The 27,230-nt window shown below is 35.6% G+C and overlaps 1 long non-coding RNA gene across 1 annotated transcript in view; it reads left to right on the top strand.

Annotated features, from left to right (window-relative positions):
- LOC117099310 overlaps positions 1-24,743 on the top strand; it is a 99,497-nt gene extending 74,754 nt beyond the window's left edge. Inside the window, exon 3 of the long non-coding RNA XR_004443758.1 lies at positions 24,666-24,743. This is a non-coding gene — a long non-coding RNA (uncharacterized LOC117099310). The remainder of the gene's footprint in view (positions 1-24,665) is intronic.
- The last annotated feature ends 2,487 nt before the right edge of the window (positions 24,744-27,230 follow it).

The following is a 27,230-nucleotide window of genomic DNA, read 5'->3' as shown; positions in this document are numbered from 1 at the left end:
TTTGCTGGATCTCACTTCTGTTATCACTGAAGCCAGTCTGGGTCACATATAAACATCAGAGACTGCCAATATTGGATGGCAGAAATCACATAAGTGTGTTATAAATGTCTTTGTCTTTTTTTTTTTTTTTTGAGACAGAGTCTCGCTCTGTCGCCCAGGCTGGAGTGCAGTGGCCGGATCTCAGCTCACTGCAAGCTCTGCGTCCCGGGTTCTTGCCATTCTCCTGCCTCAGCCTCCCGAGTAGCTGGGACTACAGGCGCCCGCCACCTCGCCCGGCTACTTTTTTGTATTTTTTAGTAGAGACGGGGTTCCATCGTGTTTGCCAGGATGGTCTCGATCTCCTGACCTCGTGATCCGCCCGTCTCGGCCTCCCAAAGTGCTGGGATTACAGGCTAGAGCCACCGCGCCCGGCCATGTCTTTGTCTTAAAAGAGTGAAAAATATATCATTATGGGAACCAAAAGATGTGTCCCATCAGCCATGATGCATCCAGATCTCCGGTAGGTTAACCCTTTATAAAATAAATAATTTATGATTACCAAAAAACTAAAGTTTGTGTTTCTTAAGCATGGCCCATGGGTCACTGTCATTAGGATCCTAGGTATGGAGATGTGCTGAAGTAAACACTTTTTTTTTTTTTTTTTTTTTTTTTGAGACGGAGTCTCGCTCTGTCGCCCGGGCTGGAGTGCAGTGGCCGGATCTCAGCTCACTGCAAGCTCCGCCTCCCGGGTTCACGCCATTCTCCTGCCTCAGCCTCCCGGGTAGCTGGGACTACAGGCGCCACCACCTCGCCCGGCTAGTTTTTTGTAGTTTTTAGTAGAGACGGGGTTTCACCGTGTTAGCCAGGATGGTCTCGATCTCCTGACCTCGTGATCCGCCCGTCTCGGCCTCCCAAAGTGCTGGGATTACAGGCTTGAGCCACGGCGCCCGGCCTGAAGTAAACACTTCTGTGGTCCATTTCAAACCTCCTGAATCACAAAACCTGCAATTGCAGTCGGGAATCTGAATTTTTAACAATATTTCCATGTGATCCTGATGCATAATTAAATACGAAAACAACTGATTAGGTGATAATTCTAGAGAAACTGATGCAAAGTAAGAATAGTTCTAAACTAAAGCTCTTTAAGCATCTCTTATACTCTCTACTTTTAGTTTTCTCTGGATTTTCCTTAGAGCACAACTATCTTCATTAAACTATTGAAATAATATACTCTATCAATTAGAAAAGACTTTTAATACATAAACAAGTAAACCCTTATATATCAGTGACTTAAAATAACAAAATTTTGTTTCTCATTCGTACTATATACCCATTGTAGATTTAATTGGAGACAATACATTCAATGTTAATAAAAGTTTCAAATTTGATTCTGAGTAATATAGATGAATGTCTTAAGATTCAAAAGCTATTAACAGAAGGAGACAGTGTGGCAAAAAGTACAGATAAAATAGAGGTAATAAACATATCATTTGGTTCATTCATGACCATAAAAGCCCAATAAGTAAGGCCGGACGACATGAAAAAGGTGGGGATGGGGATATTAAAAGAAACTACCAGCAAATTGTTTCAAAATGTCAAGAGCAAAATATTTCCTTTGACTCAAATATAGTTATTTTCACCCAGTCCGTGGCGGAGGCAGCATGAAGAAGCTGCTTGGCGACAACGAAGGCCTTTACTACCACTGCCTCTTAATTTGTTTGTCCCAGCTTGACTCCTTACATTTTGGTGGTAAATCACACCTCCGTGAACACCTTAAAATGCCCTCATGACTGAACCCCTTCACTTCATCATTCCTTAGGCTTTGTTTTCTCTCACTGAAAACTATGGAGAGAAGCAACTTTAGTACTGAGTATTTCCTGCCTGTTTCCCTGAGTAAACAGTGACTTTAAAGGAAATATAGATCAGAGAGGGGAACTTCTCCCCCTATGTTGAGGTGAACTTTTCACCTCAACCCTCTTTGTGCTTCCAGAACTCGCTATTCAGCGTCAGAACTCATGAGACACCTTGACTAAAATCTCACTATGTTCTTTGGGGGAAAAACACCAACCTTAAACATGACAAGGTAGAACTTGTGCAGAAGTTTTATTAATTGACAATATGACAATAATATCTGTGTTTATTTGGATCAAATATTACCAGTATTCTGTAACTGCTTTACCAAAGTGACCTGTCCAGAGAGCCAAAGAAATAGACTGTCAAGATGTGATTTCTGGGTAACCACCTCCCAGAAAATATGGACTGCAAAAGTTACTGGGTCTACGAGATGCAAAAAAACCCAAGCCTCCTATTTCTCTATAGTCCCGAGTAGCTGAGACCATAGGCACGACGCACCGCCATGCTCGGCAATTTTATTTTTTTTCCAGACACGGGATCTCACTATGCTGCTCAGGCTGGTCTCAAACTCCTGGCCTCAAGCAATCCTCTCATCTTGGCCTCCCAAAGTGCTGGGATTATAAGTGTGAGCCACCATGCCCAACTTTAAAGCCATAGGAAACTCTCTGATACATGTCACTGTCTTATCCAAAATTTTTTTTAACGGATTCCTGTTAATAACAAAGGCGAAAATCCTAAACCTGGTACCTTGCATAACCTGTTGTTAATCTAACTTTGCAACTTCATTTTCCACTTCTCCAAAGTGTGCTCCTTACATTTTAATTAACTAAATTATTTTCCATATGTGTTCTGTATTCTTCAACCTCCATAACTTTGCACAATCCGAGGCCCTATTTTCCATCTTCATGGGTTCAAATCCTACCCACCTTTCAAAGCCTTCCTCTACCTAACAAATAATGCCTCCACCAGATGCAGCCTTGATTTCTCCCATGCCAGTCTTTATCTTCCCCTTCATCAGGGCATGTGATGGTTAATTTTTAGATGTCCACTTGATTGGATTGAGGAATACTTAGAGAACTGGCAAAGCATTACTTCTGGGTGGATCCGTGAGGGTGTTTCCAGAGGAGACAGGCATGCAAGTCAATGAACTTAATGAAAAAGATCCACCCTCAGTTGGATAGGCACTATCCAATTAGTTGGAGGCTGGATACAACAAAAAAGGAGGGAAAAGCATTTTTCTCTTCCTCTCTCTCTTTGAGCTGGGACCTTCTCCTTCTCCTCCTCTTGTACATCATAACTCCAGGCTCTTTGACTTTTGGACTCCAGGATCTAATACTAGTGGCCACCTCAGTCCTCAGGCCTTAGGTCTTAGACTAAGAATTTTACCATCAGGTTCCCTGGTTCTGAGGCTTTTGGACTTGAACTGAGCCATGCTACAATCATCCAGCGTCTCCAGCTTGCAGAGTGCCTGTCATGAGACTTCTCAGCCTTCATAATTGCGTGAGCTGATTCTCCTAATAAACCCCCCTCATCTGTCTGTCTATCTATCTATATTCTATTGGTTTTGTCTCTCTGGAGTGCCCTAACAGAACATTTATTTGCTAATTTCCGATATAGTTCAGCAAATTGCTTACTCCCTCAACCTCAGCCCAGACCAAAGATTCTTTGAAGGAAAAGTCTGATTAATGTCCTTTGCAGCACCTAATGTTGTGCCTTACACTCAGCAGATGCGCAATTATTATGGTCAGACTGAAAATGTATTTAGCACCTGTATTACCTTTGTTAGGTGCTTTCTAGAATTTTATCACTGTAAGCATGACAGTAGTCCTGTGCAGTTATCATTATTATTATTATTATCCCCTTTTTGCAGATAGTAATCTGAGGCTTCTTGGGGTGTCTGTGGCACTGCTTATGAAACTTTAAGGTGTATCAATATCATCTGGAAGGCTATTTAAAACACAGATGGTCACGCCTGTACCCCCAGCACTTTGGGAGGCCGAGGCAGGCAAATCATGAGGTCAGGAGATCGAGACCATCCTGGCTAACACGATGAAACCTCGTCTCTACTAAAAATACAAAAAATTAACTGAGCATGGTGGCAGGCACCTGTAGTCCCAGCTACTCGGGAGGCTGAGGCAGGAGAATGGCGTGAACCTGGGAGACAGAGCTTGCAGTGAGCCAAGATTGCGCCACTGCACTCCAGCCTAGGCAACAGAGTAAGACTCCATCTCAAAAACAAACAAAAAATCAGATAGGTCCCACCCTCATAATTTCTGCTCCGGTAAATCTGGGGTGAACTCAAGAATTTGTACGTCTATAAACTTCCCAGGCCATATTCCTGTTGTTGCAGGAACTACTGTTTGAGAACCCCTGACCTATGACACTGGTTGCCTCCTTGCCTCCCTTTCATTGAACTAGGTGAGATGAATACCTGAACAATGGCAGAATTTACATTATCAAAAGATGTTGTGAACATTGCTTATCCTAAATTCCCTCTTCTGTCAATCTTATTTAATAGGTTAGATTAAAAATAAATTAGAGGGGAAGGTTATACAGTGAAAGAAGAAAAGGGAAAGAAGGGAAGGGGTTTAGTGAAGCTTATAATGTCTGTTTATATTTATTTACATTCCAGTGATATGAAAAACATCTGAGAATGTTAAATTATGATCACTACTGCCTACTGGTAGAATTCTAGATCAATTGGAGAGAATGTAAGACATTTCTTCTCTTCCAACTTTACAGATGCAGAAATGGGCTCTGAGAGCTGACCTGTGCTTTAGACTCAGAAGCATGCTTTTTAATATCATGTTGAATAAATGAACATTTTTTCTTCCAAGGACAAGTTTTCTGACTTTTAATCTTAACTTTGTCACAAAATGAATAAAAAGAGAAGCCTCTGGAGAATTTTTCAAATGGAAGCACATTTTAATTTTGGGGTGATGTTAATGGAAACACTATAATAAAAATTCTCTTTTCCTTTGAAAAATTTTCTGAGAGGCAAAATAGTGCAACACTAAAAAATACAATGATGTGGCAAACAGCCCTTCTTTGGGGCTTTCGGGATTGAAATTAAAGTTTCTTAAAGGTGATTCCCGTCAAGTAGGGCAAAGGTTCAGCAATGTGGATCTTTTCGAGATTTATTTGTGTTTTCCCAGAGGTTTCTGAGAGGTGGCCCGTTCCTGCTCTGTGACTATCTTCAGAGATGGTGTGTCCTGGTATGTGACCCTTAGCATATTAAAATTCTGAGATAGTTTTAAAAAATAAAGCTCTGCAATTTAGTGGTTGTCATTAAAAGACACAGGGTGGTAAACAAGATGATTATTTGAAAATAGAAATAGAAAAAAAAACATTCTTAGAGGATATTCTTCAGCTCCTCATTACCTCCAACCTGCGTTACTGTCCAGTTACTTAGCAGCCTCCAGTTTTAGTGACGCTTCAGTTCGCTCCACTCCCATCCAAGTGTTCTTTCTAATATGATTTTATTCCTGCCCTGCTTAGAATTCCTTAATAATTCACCATTTTCTGCAGGAAAATAATCGACTACCTTTTGTGTTGTATCCCAGACAGGGTTGCACGTGATTCATTCCACTGTCCACTATGTCTTAAGTTGCAGTAACGCTAAGCTCCTACTCTTCCTTCAAACCTGATTTTTTTTTTTTAAGATGGAATTTCACTTTTGTTGCCCAGCCAGGCTGCAGTGCAGTGGCATGATCATGGCTCACTGCAACCTCCACCTCCCAGGTTCAAGCAATCCTTCTGCCTTAGCTTCCCGAGTAGCTGGAATTACAGGCACCCGCCACCACGCCTGGCTAATTTTTTGTATTTTTAGTAGAGATGGGGTTTCACCATGTTGGTCAGGCTGGTCTCGAACTCCTGACCTCAGGTGAACTGCCTGCCTCAGCCTCCCAAAGTGCTGGGATGAGCCACCATGCCTGGACAAACCTAATATTCTTTCTCATGACTCACGATGTTTCCCTGAGCTTTCCTGAGTCTGGAAAAACCCTTCTAAACTCTACCCAGTCTGTCCTCTGCTGTTGTCATTATTAATTGTTTACAACATAAAAGGTTGTTAGCCCTTTTACTGAAACTATCTCCCGCGTGAGGCTTGCCTTAACTATGCAGGTTGACTGAGGCAGACCTTCTTATGTAGCCCTCCATGGGAGGCTAACTAGTGCCCCCAAGGTTGTCCAAGTCCCGATCCCTGGAACCTGCAAAGCTTACCTTATGTGACAGAAATGACTTTGCTGATGTGATTAAATTAAGCTTCTTAAAATAAGACAATTCTTCTAAGTTATCCAAGTGGCATTAAATGTAATCACAAGTGCCTTGTAAAAGAGAAGCAGAGGGAGATGTGGCTTTAGAGGAAAAGGCTATGTATGTAATGACAGAAGCAAACACTGGAGTGAGTACTTTGAAGATGGAAGAAGCAGTCACAAGCCAAGAAATAGAGGCAGTTGTTAGAAGCTGGAAAAGGCGAGGAAGTGACTTCTCCTCTAGAGACTCCAGAGGAAGTGTGGGCTCACCAACATTTTGATTTTGGGCCAGTGAAACCCATTTTAGACTCTGGCCTCCAGAGAAGAAGAAATTTCTATTGTTTTTTCTTTTCCTTTTTTTTTTTTTTGAGACAGGATCTCACTCTGTCGCCCAGGCTGGAGTGCAGTGGCGCGATCACAGTTCACTGCAGTCTTGATCTCCCAGCTCAAGTGATCCTCCACCTCAGCCTCCTGAGTAGCTGGAACTACAGGCGTACACCATAATGCCTGGCTGTTGTCCAGGCTGGTCTTGAATTCCTGGGCTCAAGCCTTCCTGCCACCTCGGCCTCCCAATTGGAGGGATTACAGGTGTGAGCCACCAGTCCCAGCCACATTTCTGTTGTTTTAAGCCACTAAGTTAGCTGTAGTTTGTTATGGCAGCAATAGAAAATGAAAACACCTTCTCCACACTGTGCACCTCTATTATAACAAGGGTTTCAGGCTTTTGTAATCATCTGTGTACCTGCCTTCCCACTAGATTAAAGGATCAGTTCCAACTATCTATCTTTTAATGCCCCTTCCACTATACTGAAATTAAGTTCATCTACATTCATAATTTGAAAATGTGCTACCTATAATATATAAAGAAATACAAGGAAAGGAATCAATAATAAATGATATTTATTCTGTGTGTAACTATATGGACATAATTACATGTCAGAACAACTAGGATATTCAAACATTGGCTCCTATACATAGAATCATTAAGTATGTGACAGCTGTGTATGCAAACCTACAATATAAGCATGTTTTACATTGTAAAACAGGCTTACTGTGTATGACATTTGTTTATGAAATCATGCAGAACTCTTGGTAAGTTCTAAAAAGAAATCAGATGAAAATAGAATTATTTCTTTACTTTCGTGGTAGTTGTATTCTTGGAGAATTTGCTGTAAATTAAAACTACATGAAAGTTCTTTGTGTTCATTGGTTATTTTCTGGACTCAGATAACATTAAAAAACGGTTTCACCACATGAATATTTGGTAAGAGACTGGTAAGTCATGTGTGACATGGGACAGTCTTCATGTGTGGAAGTGTTCTGCAAAATGTCTGACATCCTGAGCTTCTGCCCATTAAATGCTAATGGCATCCTAAGGCTAGGTGCACTGGCTCATGCCTGTAATCCTAGCCCTTTGTGAGGCCAAGACAAGTGGATCACCTGAGGCCAAAAGTTTGAGGCCAGCCTGGCCAACATGGTGAAACCCCATCTCTACTAAAAATACAAAAAGAAAAATATTAGCCAGGTGCAGTGGCACATGCCAGTAGCCCCAGCTACTTGGGAGGCCGAGGCACGAGAATCGCTTGAGCCTGGGAGGCAGAGGTTGCAGTGAGCCGAGATCACACCACTGCACTCCAACCTGGGCGACAGAGCAAGGCTCTGTCTCAAAAAAAAAAAAAAAGCTAATGGCATCCTGTAATTATTATAGCAACCAAAAATGTGACAACAAATATTCAAAATGCCTCCACTGGTAATCTGTACTTTGTACTCTCAGCTCCATGTAATCAGTGATTGTGTCTTAGTCATCTAAATTGCCATCATCACACCTATTGTGGGCAGTGGCTTGGTTCTAAATTTAGTTATGTAAGCTTCAGTCCCAGCTGCTTTCTCTCTTTCCTGTGCAAGCTGATTCCAGGGTCGGCAAGTCATTTTCTTCTCTGCCTGTCTCCGTTCTGGAGTTCCCACGTGACCCTCTGGTCCTCCTTGCCCAGAGCCCTTTTCTCTGATTCCTCTGGGTAAAAAGATTAGTTTTTTGTAACCAAAGTTTTAGCCACCACTGCAGCTGTGGCTGTCCACAGGGCAAAGTTGTAAAAATACAAAAGAAAACAAAAAAACACATTCCATACAGGGTCCTTGCTCTGAGTTTCAACTCCCCTCCAGAATATTGTTGCTTTTAGTCCCAGTGCCCTCTAGGTCACTCCAGATCCTCCCAATCCTTCTATTAGTTATTTTTTGGATTTTTCCAGGGTTGATAACTGTTATTTGCAGGAGGATTGCTATGTATGAGCTCATGCTTCATACCAGAAACATGTACATTTCCTTTAGAGAAAGAAAAAATCTTACAGAAGTATTAAAACAAGTCATAACTAGTTAGCTCTATATTATTTTATATACACTTGAATTTGTCAAACACAATTCAGGAAATGTGTTCTCCTTACATATAAATAACCACAAGTTGTAGATTGTCCGTTGCTCTGGAAATTCAATAATTTCTACATTTGGATGGTTCAGACCTCTAGATAGCAGTGTGCTTGCTTAAAGCTACTACTGTTACTGTTCAACGTGGAAGGTTCTTTGGTAATTTTGCAAATGGATGAAAATACTAGTGGGCTTTCTTTGAACTCACCCTGGTGTTAATTGCCCTTATTTCTGAAAGCAGCAGGGGAGAGGGAAGTTGGCAAGGAAGAGAAGCAGCAGCCAACATTGACTTCTCTTTCTCTGTGCTCTAGTGAATAAAGGATGAAACGTTCATAGAGAGATGAAAATCTTTTGGTTTGCCCTGAATCAGGCCAGCATGCTTGATGACTCAGGGAAGGCATTGATGGGTACAGTGTTAGAAGAAGAAAGAAACAGCAAGCATAGGTTATGAACATATTGTTCTGCCTGTAAAATAGCCACTTGTCTACTTGCCCTGTACAAAAAATGATTTATCCAGGCAAGAACACCCTGTAGGGAAGTGGATCAAAAAGAGAAAGCAACAAGTGAGATGAACTAGAGCAGGACTTGTCAAACTTTAATGTGCAAACCAGTCTCCTGGAGGACCTTGTGAAAATGCAGATTCAGACTCAGCAGTTCTGGATGGTGCCTGAGATTCTGCATTTCTAACAAGCTCCAAGTTGATGCACGTGCCGTTGTAAATTGCAGTGAACCAGAGGCTTTCAGATAGCAACATTTTACCTAGAGCTGATCCTAGTGCCAGGTGAGGAGTCAAGTGATGATTTCATTTATTTTACTGCCAGAAAAAAATTCCATGGGGGAAAGTGGAAAAAATTTTTGCTTGTGTTGGTCAATTTTTTTGTGCGTATTCAAAACACGGTGTTAATTTATTATCAAGGTTAGCACTTATTGTGCTCCCACTCATTCTGGCTGCTTTGCAACAATACAGCTTGTTACGTGTTATGAGATGTCAACAGCTGTGTTATTGATGCTAATGCAATTTTTCTCACTAATAATTATAATAAAACTACTATTTTAAGTTTGGAATTGTTTTACCCTGATATTTTTTGGGGGCATTTTATACCATATTTTAAATCTGTGTTTTTCTTTCATATATTAAGAAATGGGAATCTGTTTATATTTGTCATTAAGCTTGGTTTTCATGATATATTTTACTCGAGTTTTTAATATTATCACAAAATTCAGAGAAAGAATTAAATAGCTTATTCTTTGCTTTGTACCTGTGTTTTCTGAAACGTAAGTTGAGACTGGTGGAAAAACAAAGGATTGCCCTACCTCTTCTGGGTATGAAATGCACTTTGCAGAGCAAGGATATTAAAATGTTAGAATAGTATAAGTCAGGGTATTTTGATAGTTTAGAAGGACAATGGGAAAGAATATCAGAAAAATATTTCCATAGAAATTTGATAAATGTGATTGACTAATGTAAAAATGTAATAACAAAATAGTCTTGAAAATTCATCTAACTTTCTAGGATGATCACCTGTTCATGCAGCCTGATCTTAACATTGTCCATACAAAACTGAATTATTTAGTCTTAAGTCCCAGGAGCATATTTCACCCTGAAAATTTAAATGCACATTGAGGATTCATAGTTTCACTCAACAAATATCCTACTGTTTTTAAAGGCATTGTTAAAATGCCTTTTAATTAGGTTTTGATTTGGTAGATAAGAAAGGCCCATTAAAAAAAAGATGATTAAAAGAAAATGAATCAACCTAGTAAAATAAATCAACCAGTATAACCTGGATACCAGAGAACCTGAGAGGCAAAGGAATTTGGTGATTCAAAAGAGATAGATGAGACCACATTCCTTTGGACACTTTAGAGGAGGTTCATAGCAATGGGGTAGGGGGTGGGGAGGTGGATCTATACCGTGTTGATTTTTAATACTCAGTGCCTCTCTTGGATACTTCTGGAACTAAAATAAATTACAAGATTGACATTTTGGATGTCAGCTTGATATTTTTAATGGCATATTGTCTTCCTGGAAAGGTAAGGAGATAGAAGGTGAGAAGAAAACAAAAGAGGTGCTATCACTAGCCACAACCTTCTGTATATTTATTCTTAAAAGAGAGAGCTGCTAGAAGATATTGAAACCATAATTAGGGAATTAAAACAACTGTAAGAAGAATGTTTCCTGCTTTTAAATCCTCCATTTCAATGACAACTCTGCTTTCTTTCATCATTTAGGAGCAGCATAAAAACTTTTACAAAAAGATTAGTTTGGGAGAAATGGATCACCTTTAAAGCCTTAAAAATCCTGTGATCCAACCACTTCCCACACATCTTGAGAAAAATTAATTTATTCACTCATTCATGCACTGAATATATTCATTAAACATCTATTTTCTGTCAAGTACTGGGCTATAAGCTGCATAAAGATGAATAAAAGGTAAATGAAAACAATTGACAAACATGTTTATTAGAATAAGGCTAATTGTAAAGGAGTGGAGAGTTCATTTTCCCTGTACATAGCAGCATTCGTTCAAAACAGAAAACCTTGATTATGCCCTCACTGAACCCCTTCCAAAAAGATCTATGAATAAGATTGATAATAAATTCTAAATTAAATTGTGTTTAGAAAAAGTTTAGAAATTACAGAACAGAGAAAGAACTAAGGAATACATTCAAATACTGTAACTACAGTAGTGCAGCTTCCACTAAACAAATCCAAAATGGTTTTTAAAAACAAATAGTTATATCAAACTCACATTACCTGTCATCTTTGGGTTGGCGATGGTTCTATACTCTATACCTTCTTAATTCTGGGTTCCAACCTAAGGGAGCAGACCTTATGTGAGGCAAATAATCTTTGTTGGGGTAAGGAAAGAAAAATGGCGGAAGAAGGCAATGACTCATAAAGCGTCAACTCAGGCATAGCATATGTTCTGATCACATTCCACTGGCCAAAGCAAGCCAGTTGGTAAGTTAATGTTAATGAGTGAGGAGAAATGTAACCATTTAAAAGTGAAGAAGATAATATTATTTGAAATAATTGATATTTAATTAAATAAAATTTGAATAATTCTTTTAGAAGACAGAGCAGAAAGACTGAGAAAGAGACCAGAGACCGTACATTTAAAATGAATTTGCAAGGGTTTAGATAGGATAGCACCTATCTAATATGTCCCTGTATGGCGTTTACATATGAGCAATAGCTCCTATATGGCTCCTATATGGCTAAAGCAGAGGCCTTGCATATTGTTCAGGTTAAATTGCAGACAGCATAATTCACTCTAGTTAGTTTAATCAGAAGGGAATTTTTACAGTAAGAAATAGAAACTTACAAAATTATTTGGCTCCCAATTCAAGGAATAATTTCCAGGCTCAGAACTAATTCACCTCTGACATAATTGTAAAATTTACTTCTTCCTCTACAGAAAGTTTTTAATCCACTATTGCCACTTCTGATTGCAAAACACACAACTTCTGCCATAACCTGGAAAATAAGCTGCCAGAATGGAAAGCTGCTGAGACAGCTCTAGAACCATAATATCTGCTATATTGTATGCAGCTAAATAGATGCTCTACCCCTGCCCCTCTTTTCACATGACGTTAGAGATCAAGATTTACACAAGAGCATTGATTGGTGGAATATAAATCACATTGAGAAATCTGGATACAAAAGAATCTGGGAAGCTTGTGTTTTTTAGTAACAGACAGGCTTTATTTAATCTTTATAATAATTATGCTATTTGGTTAGTGTTCTTTTGGTTTCTTGTGTTCTACTAATCACACAGGAAATGAAAGTAAGTAAATAAATAAAAGAAATAAAACATATTTAGAAATCCATATGGGATTTTTTTTTTTTTTAAGAAATGCAGTAGTATATCAGGTAGAAAAATTAAAGTCCCAAGAATTGAAAGACATTCTTTTCTAAGGCTAAAAAAGGTGGGAAACAAAAAAATGACTCACATTTAACAAACTCTCAGTTAAAGAGAGAACATTCTGACCAGAATTTGATATGAAATTAAATATGCTTTTGTTTATCAACGTTAAAGAAAATGATCACTTTTTCAAATATTATTTAATAAGAAAGAAAGCTACAAGAAAGTTGAAAGAATAGTGTTTGAATACCTGATAACCATTCACCTATGTCACTATTAAACTATTGCTACACTTGCTCTCTCTCTCTCTCGCTCTCATATAAATAAATGCTTTATTCTCTGCATACCTTCACCTGTTACTGTGAGTTAGATTTCACAGAACTCTTTGCAAGTAAGTTGCAGACATCATGACACTTCATCTCTAAATCATTCAACATGAATATCCTAAGAACAAGGACATTTCCTTACTTAACCATAATACCGTTAACATACCCAAGAAATTTAACACTGACTCAATGGGAAATATAACTTTTAGTTTTCAGGGCATTAAAAAAGAGGTTGGAATGAATGTTTACTAAACCTGGGCAAATTATCTTTCATTTTAAAGTTCAAGAAATGCCTTCTCTTATATAGGGGATGACTGTGATGTCTAATGCTATCAATATCCTGTCAGTCCCTGAAGGTGAATTTTCTCCTCAATTCCTTTCAAAATCATTTCCCTTCTCGGCAGAAATTATCATAAAATGTAGCAATTTATTCCTGCTATGTATGCCCTGAGAGTTAACTCAGGGTAAGTTGAACTTACAGCGCCAGAGTCAGGCACTGACAGAACACATCTGTTTGGTGCCAGCAGCTGTAGCTTTGGTCATAGAACTCATTTTCAAAGTGTAAACAGGAAAGAATTGGGTTGGGTTTTTTTTTGTTGTTCATTTGTTTGTTTATCTGTTTGGTTTTAATGATGTCCACAAAAAGTAAAGATGGAAGAAAATATGCTACTGTTATTGCCTCTGTTACTTCTATAATTCTGAAGTACCTTATTAAAGTAAAAGAAGTAAAATTCAGAAGGAAAAGCAAAATATAAATCTGTTTTCTTTATAACTCCTGCAGGTTAAACACAACGCAGCTCTCTCTGTATAACTGAGATGAAAAGTCACTACCTAGAACCATAACTAACTACAGTGTCTTTTGCATCATTCATCTCTAGTGAGATGGCCTTTAAAAATATGTATAATTGCTTGTTAACTCACTGTAAGAGCAATCTGAAATGGAGGGAGAGAAGGAACTTCTGAAGTAGAAAGAAGCAACCACCTGGGTTGATTTCCTCCTAATGGCCATGGCTTTCTTTCAGAGACTTTTCTGTACATCATGCTTCACGTTTTGATTTTACAAATGACACAAGCTTTTCATACCTCTAGTATGAGCATCTCTGAAAAAGTACAAAGTCCACTCTTCCTAGATGCTCCTTTATCTATCCCAACACCTTAAACTTCTAATACAACGATGAGAAAGCTTGCATTTTATTTGTCTTATGAGAGTTTAAAATGAATCCACTTTTCACTGTTTTCATTTCCTTCCTAAAGATTTGAAAATTCTGAGATAGAAATTTCAGAATTGTTTAAAAATAAAGGTAAGAAAAATGACTCGTGAAGAAATAAATATCCACTTCACGGACTGAGACCTGAGATATCATTCATGGCCTCCTTGATAATTTTGGAAGATACCTACAAGTTATTTGATAGTACAGCTGGTCCTCCCTATCTGCAGATGTTAAGCCCGTAGATATGGAAAGCTGACTGCACAACATCATTTTATATCAGAGACTTGAACATCCACAGATTTTTTGTATTCACTGGCGGTCCTGGAATCAATCCCCATAAGATACCAAGAGATGTCTCTATTTTATTGATGCATATGTATGAATAAGCTAACAGATGTTAAGTTAGTATTTGTCAAATACTAAGATGCATTCAAACTTTTGTAAAAATTCAATGAAATGTGAACAGGTAAGTCTAACAGAGGGGGATGACATTTGCTCAAGGGTTTAAGGTCAGCGACCATAACAGGAAATGTATAACTACCTTTTTGTTTTAGGAAGTTGGGAGATACTATGGTGGTTAAAAGATGGTCTCAAGAAATAAAAGTACTTTGTGGTTGGCCTTATGAAGAAAAGTTAATCAGTTTTAGAAAAGCTCTTTAAAATCTATATTTATTGAGGACCTGCTATGTTCAAAGCACTGTGTAAAGCATTTCTCTATTATGTAAGGAAAAAAATGTTTTACACATTCGTCCCTATAAAACACAGGTACCAACAATCCGATGGAAACCAGAAGACATCTTCCAATACCCTCATGCCAAACTCCCTTCCACTTCCATCTTCCGTCACTCAACCAATATGAATTCATCAACACGAAACATTAGTTGATGCATACAGAGAGCTATCTTGTTTCCATTTGTGTGATTTGAAGTAAAAGAAGTAATTTATTTTTTCCTCTTGATTTTCCTCTTATCTCTAGGTACTACCCTTAGTTAATGTATTATGACTTTGTCTAATAATATAGTAGATACAGTGCCTGATTTATGAAACAATGGATACACCTTATATTTCCAGTCATTTCTTCTGTGACACCTAATGTGGACTGTGTTCCCCCAACTTTTAAAACTTTTCCTCATTCTTGAACACATATATTGTCTTGGTTTAGGTTACCCCAGAAACAGCCTTAGGGCAAGGATTCATGTTTGTTTGGAAAGTACAGGAAACATCAGTAGAAGAATGGAAAAATTAGACAGGAAAGGGAAAGAAACTGATAAAGGAATACACTAAAGGCTTGTAGATTTGTTTCTATTAGAAGGAACTGGAACTTAATTTCACTGGGAGAACTGTGAAAGGCAGGGTAGAGTCTTCAGTGGCAAGGGAGCTGGACATTTATCCACAAATTCTTAGGGGATATTAATTCCTCAGCTCTTTGGCCAGCCTCCCTATAGGAAACAGTGGCATCCAGTCACTTCGGAGAACACCCTCAAGCAAATAGGTTAAGATACTCGTGGTTAGAAGCTGACCACTGAAGTAGGAGTCCCAAGGGCTGTGAGCAAGGTGCCTCTGCCATACACACTATCATGACCTGTGACCTTGTGTGGTCTTTATTTCCCCCCTAGGTCTTTGCTCCCCATCTCTTCCCACCTTCTACTTAAGCAATTTCTTATGATGTTATCTCAAAATCATCTTTTTGATGCTTTCCATAACAACCAAATTAAGTTTATTCTTTCCTTTATTGTCCTGTGTAACACCTATGTAATATATAAAATGATTCTTATCTTGTTCTATTTTGTGCTGAGAATATTTTTAAGTATATGTTTCACTTTCACTATTAGAAAATGTGATTTCAAAAAAATAGAGACTCTGTAAATTCACATCTCTTTCAGTGTCTGGCCAAGTGTCTTGCACACAATTGGCACCCCAAAAAACTTCGTAGAGTGAATTTACTGAACGAATGTGCAATGAAAACTAAATACCACAGGCAAATAAAATGCTGGTATTTTAGTATAAACATTTATCTATCAAAATGTAGATAAGTACCTGTACTACAAAAAATGTATTTTATTCATACTACCAGATGAAGCAAGGATTTACAAAGAAAAAATCAGAGCACAAAAATATTTGGTATATATTGTTTTCAACCTGATTGTTGTGATAACTTTACTTTGGCACTTTCTCTCAGCTTTTTTATTATCTAGTTTCAAGCCCACAAAGTCCCACTTGTTAAATACATTTTTAGTATTATTTACAAAGTTACTATAAATTCCATACGATTGAAGTCACTACAGTTGAAACTTTCATTATTCTCATAGCAGGTAATATCTGTTCATCTCTGTCATGCTGAAAATATCTCCCTTTCCTAATAGCCAGAAAATATCTTTCTCTTGCTCTCTTTGCTTTTTAAGTGAACAGATTTGATGTCACTATGTTATTACCATTTTCCTTCTGGCATCATTATCCCAGGTTTTCTCTTAATTTATGAACTGATTTTATTTTGTGAAGTGCAAGCTGCACAAATTAAATATATTAACATTATTTAAAATCATATTGTATATCTGGGTGGATCTTTTACTAATAGAAATGGGGGGAGAATCTTGATAATCAGGTATGTTTGGACTGATGGAAAGAGAACTTGAAGCAACAGAGAACAGGTGAAGTTGTAAGGGTTTACTGCTAGGCTTTCATTCAGTAGTTAGGGTTTTACTTCTAGCACTATTTGAAAGGTAGGCATTTCAGTCTAGGATTTCATGATCCTACAGTTTATGAGTGAGAAACCATTCCAATGGTGTATGTCTGCTTCTGTCTTTAGTTGTCTGGCATATTTACATGATATCGCCTGAATCCACCCAGGAAGACATATATCTAGGGATTACCAACTCACAGTTGGGTCCATAGATTATGAGGACCATGTAAAAGACAATGGTGGCACATGAATGAACCCATGTAGAATAAAGCATGCTATACCATCACATCACAGACAGATAGTTCTGTATAAATATCATGTGCAAATATTTTACTAAATTACTACTATAGATAAAACACACAAGAAAAATAACAGTGATTTGAGTCATTGGTATGGGATAAAATGATATGTACTAATTTTCATCTTGACGTAAAACTCAAGACATTATAATAGCTTTTAATATTCTTTCCCAAATATGTGGATATCACTGCCTTTAATCGTAGAAAAGGATGAGGGTTAGGATGTGGCTCGTTGAAAAGATAGAAGCAGCTGTTATAATCAAAACAACTCTTCATCTTTGCCATGATATTTAATGCAAAGTTTTGTGTTTGTTGTATGTATTTCCATACTTAGAATAATATAAATAGGAGTTAACATGTAAGATATATGTATATATATATGTATATATAGATATCTCTATCTCTATCTATCTATCTATCTATCTATCTATCTATCTATCTATGGTGTCCCAGCAAGGGAGGCTTAGATTTGAGCAATTTTAATATATGAAATGACATTTTTCTTATTAAAAACCTATTCTCTAAAGGATTCTGAACTTCCTTCAAAAGACAGATTTAAGTTCCACTTTTTCCTTTACTCGCTGTATGATGTTGGATAAATTACATAAACTTTCTAAGCTCTATATGTCTGTCTCATTTAGAAAAAAATGTGATGATTAAATAGTGTATTTGAAAACACTTTATAACATATTATACTCTACAGTTATTTATATTATTCAGAGTTTAGATATACAATTAAAAAATTACCACCAGAGGAAAATAGTTACCCTTATCTGACATCTAATATTCTGTCATAGTTTTTTTTTTTTTTAATTTGCTAGTTCCTTTTCTTTTTATAAAATTCAGCTCCTGCAACTTTTTCTTTTTGCTATGGTTTTAACACACAAAGAAGTCTTTCTTTGTCCTATTTAAGTTCCTCTTGTTGCCTTATAATCTTAGAAGAGAACTTCTAATCATTTAAATTTTTATCAGACACACAAATAAACAAAAAAGTCTGAAGTCCACTAGTTCTGGGATGGAGGTTATTCCTGTGGATAGCATCCAGTTAGTCACAAAAAATAAATGTTCAAAGCCTTATTTTTTTGCAGTGAAAGCAAACCACCTTGTGACTACAGTTATGAAGAAATGATGTCAAAAATCAATAAAACATCAGGTTTTCCCTAATCCAACATCTTTTCTGTCAATATAAGTATACAATTATATGATAGAAAAGATGACAGCTAGGGAGATTTCAGTAGGATAAATACAGTCTTCCAGCCTGATATATTCAGAGACCATTTGTAAGTAGTATGTTTCAGTTTGTACCTAAAAAGTACTAATTGGCTATGACTAAAGAGAACAGCTGGGATCAAGGACTAAATCGAGATCACACCCAGGCAGACAACCGCCTGTCACCCCATGGAGCTTGTGTCTGGTTGGAGACACTTTTTTCTGCCAGTACTATTTCAGCCACCCAAAAATATTCCTGCCTGTATCTCCAGAATTATATTCCCAATATTCTCAAGTGTCTGAAAGGTCATATATTCTGAGCAGAGGAGATGCTTAGAGCATTAATATCCTGGGAAGATTTCTGTTCTCCTCAATGTTAAACCAGTAACTCCCTCAATATTGAACTCCAGAACATTACTTATGAATATTGCCTGGGAAGAGCATCCCAAATTTTATTTCTATGACGATGGAACAAGGCAAAGACCAGTAGTTTGGGTGAGTACTAAGGAATAGCTGACAACAGTTTTCTCTGTCTCCTGACACCGTAAAAGATACCATGCCTCTGTATTTCCCGCTCATTTCTATGATTTTTTTGGTGATTATTTTAAATAAGATGTGTTTTTTAATTCATTTTTCTATGAAAACACTATTTTTTAAATATTTTTTATTTTTATTTTTTGAGGCAAACTTCGCGTAGCATAAAATTAACCATCTTAACCATTTTAGAGTAGAATTCATTAGTTTTAAAATTATATTTATAACATAGTGCAACAATCACTGTTATCTAATTCCAGAACATTTTGATCACCTTCTCCAAAACATCATATACCCAAATAAGCAGGCACTCTCCATCAGCTCCTTACCCCAGCCACTGGCAACCACTTTTCTGCAACTATAGATTTGCCTCTTCTGAACATTTCATATAAATGGAATCATACGGTATGGGACCTCTTGTGACTGTCTTCTCTCATTTAGAATAATAATTTCAATGTGCATCTATGTTTATAGTATGCATCAGTACTTCTTTTTTATGACTGAATGACACACCATTATACAGTTATACCACATTTCATTCATCCATTCATCAGATAATGAACATTTGAATTGCTTTTACTTTTTGGGTATTATGAATAATAATGTTATGAACATACATGAGTGCGATTTTGTGGACATATATTTTTAATTATTTCGGGTATATACCTAGGAGTGGAATTTCAAATGAGTCATAAGGCAACTGTATGTTTAACTTTTTGAGGAAAAGCCAAAATGTTTTCCACAGTGAATGCACCATTTTCCATTGCCACCAGCAATGTAACTTCTCCATATCTTCATCAGTACTGAGGTTGTTGTTGTTATTCTGCTTTTTCTTTTTTTTTTTTTTTAAATATAGCCATCCTGATGAATGTGAAATAATAGCTCATTGTGGTCTTGATTTGCATTTCTCTAATTACTAATTATGTTCACCACCTTTTCAGGTACTTAATGGCCATTAGTATACATTTTTTGGTGAAATGTCTATTCAAGTCCTTTGTCCATTGATTGTCTTTTTGTTGTTGAATTGTTAAAAGTTCTTCATATATTTTTGGTGCAAACTTTTCTCACATATATGCTTTGCAAATATTTTCTTCAGGTCTGTGGGTTGTCTTTTCACATTCTTGATGGTGTCTTTTGAAACACACAAAAGTATTAATTTTGACAAATTAATTTCTGTTTTTTTCCTTATGCTTTTGGTATCATATTTAATAAACCATTACCTCACCAAAAGTCACAAACAACCGCACCTATGTTTCCTTCTAAGGATTTTACAGTTTTAACTCTTGTATTTAGGCCTTTCATGTACTTTGAGTTAAATTTTGCATATGACGTGAGGTAGGGGACCAAATTCATTCCTTGGCATGTGATCTTCCCATAGTTCCAGAATCATGTTATAAAGACTATTATTTCCCAGTAAATGGTCTTGACAAGATTGGTGAAAATCAGTTAATCACAGATGTATGGGTTTAGTTCCAAACTCTAAATTTTATTCCATTGATCTATATGTCTATACTTATGCCAGTATATTACTGACTTGATTAATGTAACCTTATAAATTGTAAAATAGAGAACTGTGAGTCCTCAAAATTTGTACTTATTTTTCAAGATTGTTTTGGCTATCCAGGGTCCCTTGCAATTCCATATGCATTCTAGAATTGGCTTATCCATTTATGGGGAAAAAAGAAACAAAGCAATTGGAAATTTGACAAAGACAGCATTGAAACTGTAGATAAATTTAGAGTATTGCTGTCTTAACACTATTAAGTCTTTTGATCTATCAACTTGATATATCCTTTTAGATTTATAGCTTCTTCAATTTCTATCAAAAATGTTTTATAGTTTTCAGTGTACTTTGGTTGTAAGGGAGGAGACCACCCCTCATAGTGTCTTATGCCCAATTTCTGCCTCCAAATAAAAAAAAGTAAAAACTAAAAGGCAGAAATGAAATCCACAAGCAGACAGCCTGGTGCCACACCCTGGGCCTGATAGTTAAAGATCAACCCCGACCTAATCAGTTATGTTATCTATAGATTATAGACATTGTATAGAAAAGCACTATGAAAATCCCTGTCCTGTTCTGTTCCAATCTAATTACCGGTGCAAGCAGCCCCCAGTCACGTGCCCCCTGCTTGCTCAATCGATCATGACCCTCTCACCCACACCCCCTTAGAGTTGTGAGCCCTTAAAAGGGACAGGAATTGCTCACTCAGGGAGCTCGGCTCTTGAGACAGGAGTCTTGCCTATGCCCCCGGCCGAATAAACCCCTTCCTTCTTTAACTTGGTGTCTGAAGAGTTTTGTCTGTGGCTCGTCCTGCTACAGTTGAATTTATTCCTTTTTTAACATTTTTGATGCTATTGCAAAGGAAAACATTTTCTTAATTTTATTTTCAGATTACTCATTGCATATATGTAGATATACAATTGATTTTGTATATTTATCTTACATATTATTACTTTGCCGAACTAGGGTATTAATTCCAATAATTTATTAAAGTAGATTCCTTAGGCTTTTCTGTATATAGTGATCATGCCATCTATAAAAGTTTTACTAATTTCTGTTCAATTTGAATTCTTTTTTGTTTCCTTATTCTTTTGCTTAATTTCCCTGGCTTGAACTTCCAGTATAATGTTGAATGGAAGAGGTGAGAGTCAACATTCTTTTCCTGTTCCTGATCGGAAAAAGAAAGCTTTCAGTCTTTCACTATTAAGTATTACGTTAATTGTGGGATTTTTACATATAGCCTTTCTCAAGTTGAGGAAACTCCCTTTTATTCCTAGTTTGTTGTCTGTTTTTATCCCAAAAGAGTATTGCATTTTGTAAAAATCAAAATGATTTATCCATTTTGACTAATACACATTTTGATTTTCTGGATCTACTGAGATGATCACGTGGAGTTTTTTTTTTTTTTTCTTCATTCTATCAAGGTAGCGTATTATATTAATTGAGTTTGTATGTTTAACTATACTAGCATTTCTGGGATAAATCTTTCTTGATCATGGTATTTAATCTTTTTACCATGCTGTGGTATTTACTGTGCTAGTGTTTTACTGATGATTATTACATGTACACTCATGAAAAGTGTTGATCTGTATTTTTATTTCCTTGTGATGTCTTTGGCTTATTTGCCCCATTGATTATTTAAGAAAGTGTTTAATATACATATATTTGTGTATCATATTATATATTTCCCAAATTTTCTTCTGTTATTGATTTCTAGTTTTATTTTATTGTCATACAAATAACACACTTTATATTATTTTGATATTTTTAAATTTATGAAGATTTCTTTTGTGACTCAACATATGGTTTATTCTGGAGAACATTCCTCGTGCACTTGAGAAGAATGTTTAGTTTGATGTTGGACAGAATGTTTTATAGATGTCTGTTAGTTCTTGATGGTGCAGTGGGTTTTAATTCTTGTATTTATTGGCTGATAGTCTGTTTAATTGTTCTGTCCATTATTGAAAGTGGGGTATTGAAGTCTCTGACTACTACAGTTAAATTGGCTTTTTTACCCTATACACTCAGTTTTTGCTTCTTGTATTTTGGGATTTGTTTTAATCTTCATATGTGTTTATAATTGTTCTACCTTATTGATAAATAGACCATTTTATTTATTTAATATCCTTCTTTGTCTCTCAAATCATGATTGTGTTAAAGTCTAGTTTGATATTAGTATATAGCTTCTCTTTCTCTTTCTCTTTTTTTTGTTACTCTGCATGGAGGACCATTTTTCCATTTTTTTCTTTCAAATTGATTGTTTCTTTGTGTTGCAAATCAGTCTCTTATAGATAAGATATAGTTAAATAACTTTAAAAAATCCATTCTGATACTCTCTCAACCTTTTAATTTGAGATTTTTAATCCATTTACAGGTAGTCAAGTTATGGATCAACTTCCATTATTGCCTCATTTTACTATTTGTTTATGTATCTTACATCTTTTTATTCCTTAATTTGTCGATTACTGTCTTCTTTTGTTAAACAGTTATTTTCTAAAATTTTAACTCACTTTAACTTCTTCTAGTATATCTTTTTGAGTTATTTTTAAAAGTTGCCTAGGGTATTATAATTAACATTTAAATTTATAATTATTTAGTTCAAATTAATAGCAACTTAGTTATGATAGTATACATAAATGTTGCTACATAAAGGGGGTATGGGGTGACATATTTATATATAAATAGTATAAATAAATATATAGCCATCTTTCCTCTTTATTTTGTTATTTCATATATTATACTCATGTACAATTTAATCAAGATTTAATATTGTTTTGTGTAGTCGTTTTTTAAAATTACATAGAAAAAAGAAGTTGCAAACAAAACATAAACACTGACTTCTATATATCTATCTCTATAGTTACTTTTATCTACATTATGTATTTCTTTTTAAAATTTGAATTGCTGTCGAGTGTCCTTTCATTTTAGGCTGAAGGATTTCCTTTAGCATTTCTTGTAGGGAAAGCCTACTATCAATAAACTCTCAATTTTTGTTTATATTAGAATGTATTAATTTCTCTTTCATTTTTGAAGGATGTTTTTGCATATATAATTCTTAGTTGACTATTTATTTCAGCACTTTGAATATGCCATCTCACTGGGTTCTAGTGGCTTCTGATGAGAAATCATCTGTTTATTTTATTGATATGACTTGTAGATAATAGATGCTTCTTTCTGGCTACTTTTATATGTTTTCTCTTTGTCCTTGGCTTTTGACAGTTTGATTTTAATGTGTCTTGGTACAGATCTCTTTGTGTTTATTGCACTTGGAGTTTGTGGAACTTCTTGGCTGTGTAAAATAAAGTTTTTCATCAAATTTGGGGAACTTTTGGCCACTATGTCTTCAAATATTCTTTCTGCCTCTCTCTCTCTCTCTCTCTCTCTCTCTCTCTCTCTCTCTCTCTCTCCCCTCTTATATTTCTGTTTCTCATACTATATAATCTCAATAAACTTACCTTTGCATGCCCTACCTACCTTTTTCTCTGCCTGCTCAAATCTTCTGTTAAACAACTTCAGTGAGTATCTTATTTCAGTCATTATAGATAGCAACTCCAAAATTTCTATTTTGTTCCTTTTAGAATTTATATCTCTTTATTGATATTTCCTATTTGGTGAGACATATTTTCATTATTTTCTTTAGTTCTTTGTCCATGGTATTCTTCAACTCTTGATCAGACCTAATACTACTGCTTTCAAGTGTTTTCTTAGTATCCAATATCTGGGCTTTCTCAAAGACAGTTTCTATTAATTGATTTTGTTCCTTATATGGAACGTAGTTTTCTGTTTCTTTGTATTCTTCGTAATTCTTTGTTGAAAACTGGATATTTGACATATTATAATGTAGCAATGCTGGAAATTAGATTATCCCCAGTTCCCAGGATTGATTTTTGCTGATTGTGGCAGTTTTTGTTTGTTTAGTTACTTTTCTGAACATATTTTGTGAAGTCTGTATTCTTTGTCATTTGTGGCCACTAATGCCTCTGTTTCATTGACTTAGTGTTTAGCTACTGACTGGACAGATTTTCTGAGGCCCCTGGAACCAAAAATGTTTCTCAGTCATTTAAGATGGATTCTGTGTGTGTGTTCACGCACACTTTCAGTATTCATTCAGGCAGTTTACAACTTTGCTTTAGCTCTCACTTCTGCTTGTGTAGAGCCTTGAGGTCAATCAGAAGTAAGAGCTTAGGGCTTTCTCGGGTATTTTTTGGGATGCACATGGCCTTCTAGATTCCCAGGATTCTGCCAGAACTTTTCAAAGTCCTTATTCCCCAAAGCATCTCATTCCTCACTCTTTTCTCCTAAACTTTTTGGTTAGTTTATTATTTTTCCCAACTGTTATACAGTGCCAGGTAAATGTAACTAAAACACTTGCCTTTCTAAACATTTTTAGCAAACCCACTCTGGGTGACCACTGGATGAGTTCAAGTTAGGTGAGAAAGTACCATTAAGCTGGTCCTCTGAGGAACTACCAGATAGTCAAAACAAACAATCGTCATTTTTTTTGCAAGTGAGGTTTGTTTTGCTTCCTCTAGTATCAGTACCTGTACCAGGAGTGTGACTTGTGATCTTCAAGGCCACCATTGCGCTGGGAAGTGGAGATCAGAACAGGGTAAGTTAAAACAGGTTAAAGCTCCCTGTTCTTTCTGATATTCAGCTATTTTTCCTAATTAAGTGTTCCCTTAGTAGCTTTTAATTAATTCCCAGAGTTCTGAAAAAGTTGGTTCTGACAGGTTTCCCAGCAAATTTATCCCTTTTATGGAGGGACAGAATTTTGTATTTGTTACTCAGCCATTTTCACTGATACCACTTTGAGAAGCTATACCTTGTGTGTGAGAGATATACATGTGTCTCTCACACACAAACATATTCATATATACATATATACTACATAAACATCTCATAATGTTCACTTTATTTAACTCTCTGACTTATTGTAAAACATAATGTGGTTGATTGTTTTGTGCATGTTTTCTATATGTCATTGTGTAACCCACAAAGAATTGTGCCCCTGTCTTCTCTTTCCCACAGATACGCTTTTTAATTACTCTCACATTTCTATAATGATAAGAGATTCTATTGCAATTTCGAATAATGTTACTTACTGTGAGGTATCTTTATATTGTTTCAGATTTTAATGGAAATAGAGATTATTGTACAATTATAGTTGATATATATTGTTTAAGGAGACATTTTAACAGAATAAAGATACACTCCTCATTTTTTCAGTAAAATAAGATAGTTACTGGCTCATGATAAATATTTTTAAATAATTTTGAGTAAGTTTTCTAGTTATAATTTTTCTTAAATGTTATTCAAATGAACCTTAAGTGGTTTAAAATTTGCTGAGGTTATACATTTTTTATCTTGAATGTGTTGATTTCCTAATATTAGCTTCTTAATACTAAAAAAAGTTCATATTTTCAGGAGTAATCCCTATATACTCATAGTAGTAGACTTTAAAAAAGATACTATTGCCTTCAGTTTATCATTATTTTGTATCTATTTATAGTAAGAAATATCTCTGATTTCTGTTTCTGTGCTGTTTTATCTTTTTTGATTGTGAAAAGTCTGAAGGATCCCATTGGTAACAAAAACCTGGTGATGAGGAAATGCATAAAGACAAATTTTGTTCACGTTTTAAGTTTTAATCCATGGTAATTTAAATATCTATTTAGAAATTTTACTTATTTTTACTATCTCATATTCCTCAAAGATTATATACTTTACTGAAATTGTAAAATAGGGCAATTTAGAATTACAAATGTTATCCTAGAAATAATATTTAAATTTTTTCATAGTGGTCAAATTATCTTTAGATTTCTAATTTTGTCTATTTTATTTGTTTTTCTAGAATAAATTTGATAAACTCTTCTTTTGTATGTTGGCTTTTATTCAGAAATCAAGTTATTGAATGAATTATTGACTATTTATAAGTTATTAGTTCCTTAGTGGAAGCATGTTAGGCTGTAGAATTTTTAGTCTCAGGAGTAGTATCCTTACTGTCATGACTTTCTAAATTTTCCATGGATTTTGTTTTGTTTCCTCTTTGAGTCAAGACCTACATGTGAATATTTTTATATCTAGTTGTATTTCTTTGTTAGCGAATACAGTCTGTGTCATTTGCGGACTTTGGAAATTCTTGTTGTATTCACTCAAATCTAATACATAAAATTTTCGGTAGACTCTTGGATATGTATATTCTATTTTAAATAAGCTAAGTCCAAAATACTTTAATTCAATGTCACTAAATATATTATTCGAGTGATTATTTTTGTTAAGATGAATTATAAAACATTAAAGAAAATATGTAAAAGTGTTCCATTTCAAATATTTTTCTAAAAGTTTTGGATTTATAAATTTTATGCTCTCTTCCTCAATTCAGATAATTCATGGTTGTCCATAGCTCCATTATTGTTTGACACTTTTATTAATATAAAGTTACCCTCTTTGAGCCATTTAAAGCATTTTTTTGGTTCTGAAATTTTACTTTAGGTAGGCAATATACACTTTCTTTTAGCTTATACTCTTCTAGTGAATATTTCCTGAACATTTTAATGACCACTTTGTCCCATTTTATTTTAGGTATACCTCTTGTAGATAGTACACTGTTATATATTGTCATTTTTTTCTAAAGAGCCCTCATCTTCGAACTAGACTATTTATATTATGCCTACTAATCATCAAAACAGACAGGTCTGATCTTACTCTTTTTAAGTTTTATGGATAATATTTAATGCTTTCCTTGATGTTTAGTATTATTTTGCTTTTGTTATTGGAATATATTTTATTTGACTATAGTTGCTGCAGTGACCTGGAGAGTAGACGCTCATTTGATTTTACTGACTGTCATACTTTGAATTAAATGAGCCTAATTGTATATTTCTTTGTTTATCAAAGGTAAAAATTCAAATAGTAATACTTCAACTTTATCTTTATATTGAAAATTACAGAACAATACCCAAACGAAATGAAGCAAAAATGAGAACGCGCTAACTCCTGTAACTGGGAAGTTCTAGGATGAGTCAGGCTTCAGGCATAATTACATCTAAGGATTAAAATGATATCCTCAGGAATTTGTTCGTCTTCATCCACCTAGT

Source organism: Trachypithecus francoisi, unplaced genomic scaffold (assembly GCF_009764315.1).
Source record: "Trachypithecus francoisi isolate TF-2019V2 unplaced genomic scaffold, Tfra_2.0 Lachesis_group16, whole genome shotgun sequence".
Classification (NCBI taxonomy): Eukaryota; Metazoa; Chordata; class Mammalia; order Primates; family Cercopithecidae; genus Trachypithecus; species Trachypithecus francoisi.
This window is presented reverse-complemented; position numbering and strand designations above follow the sequence as displayed.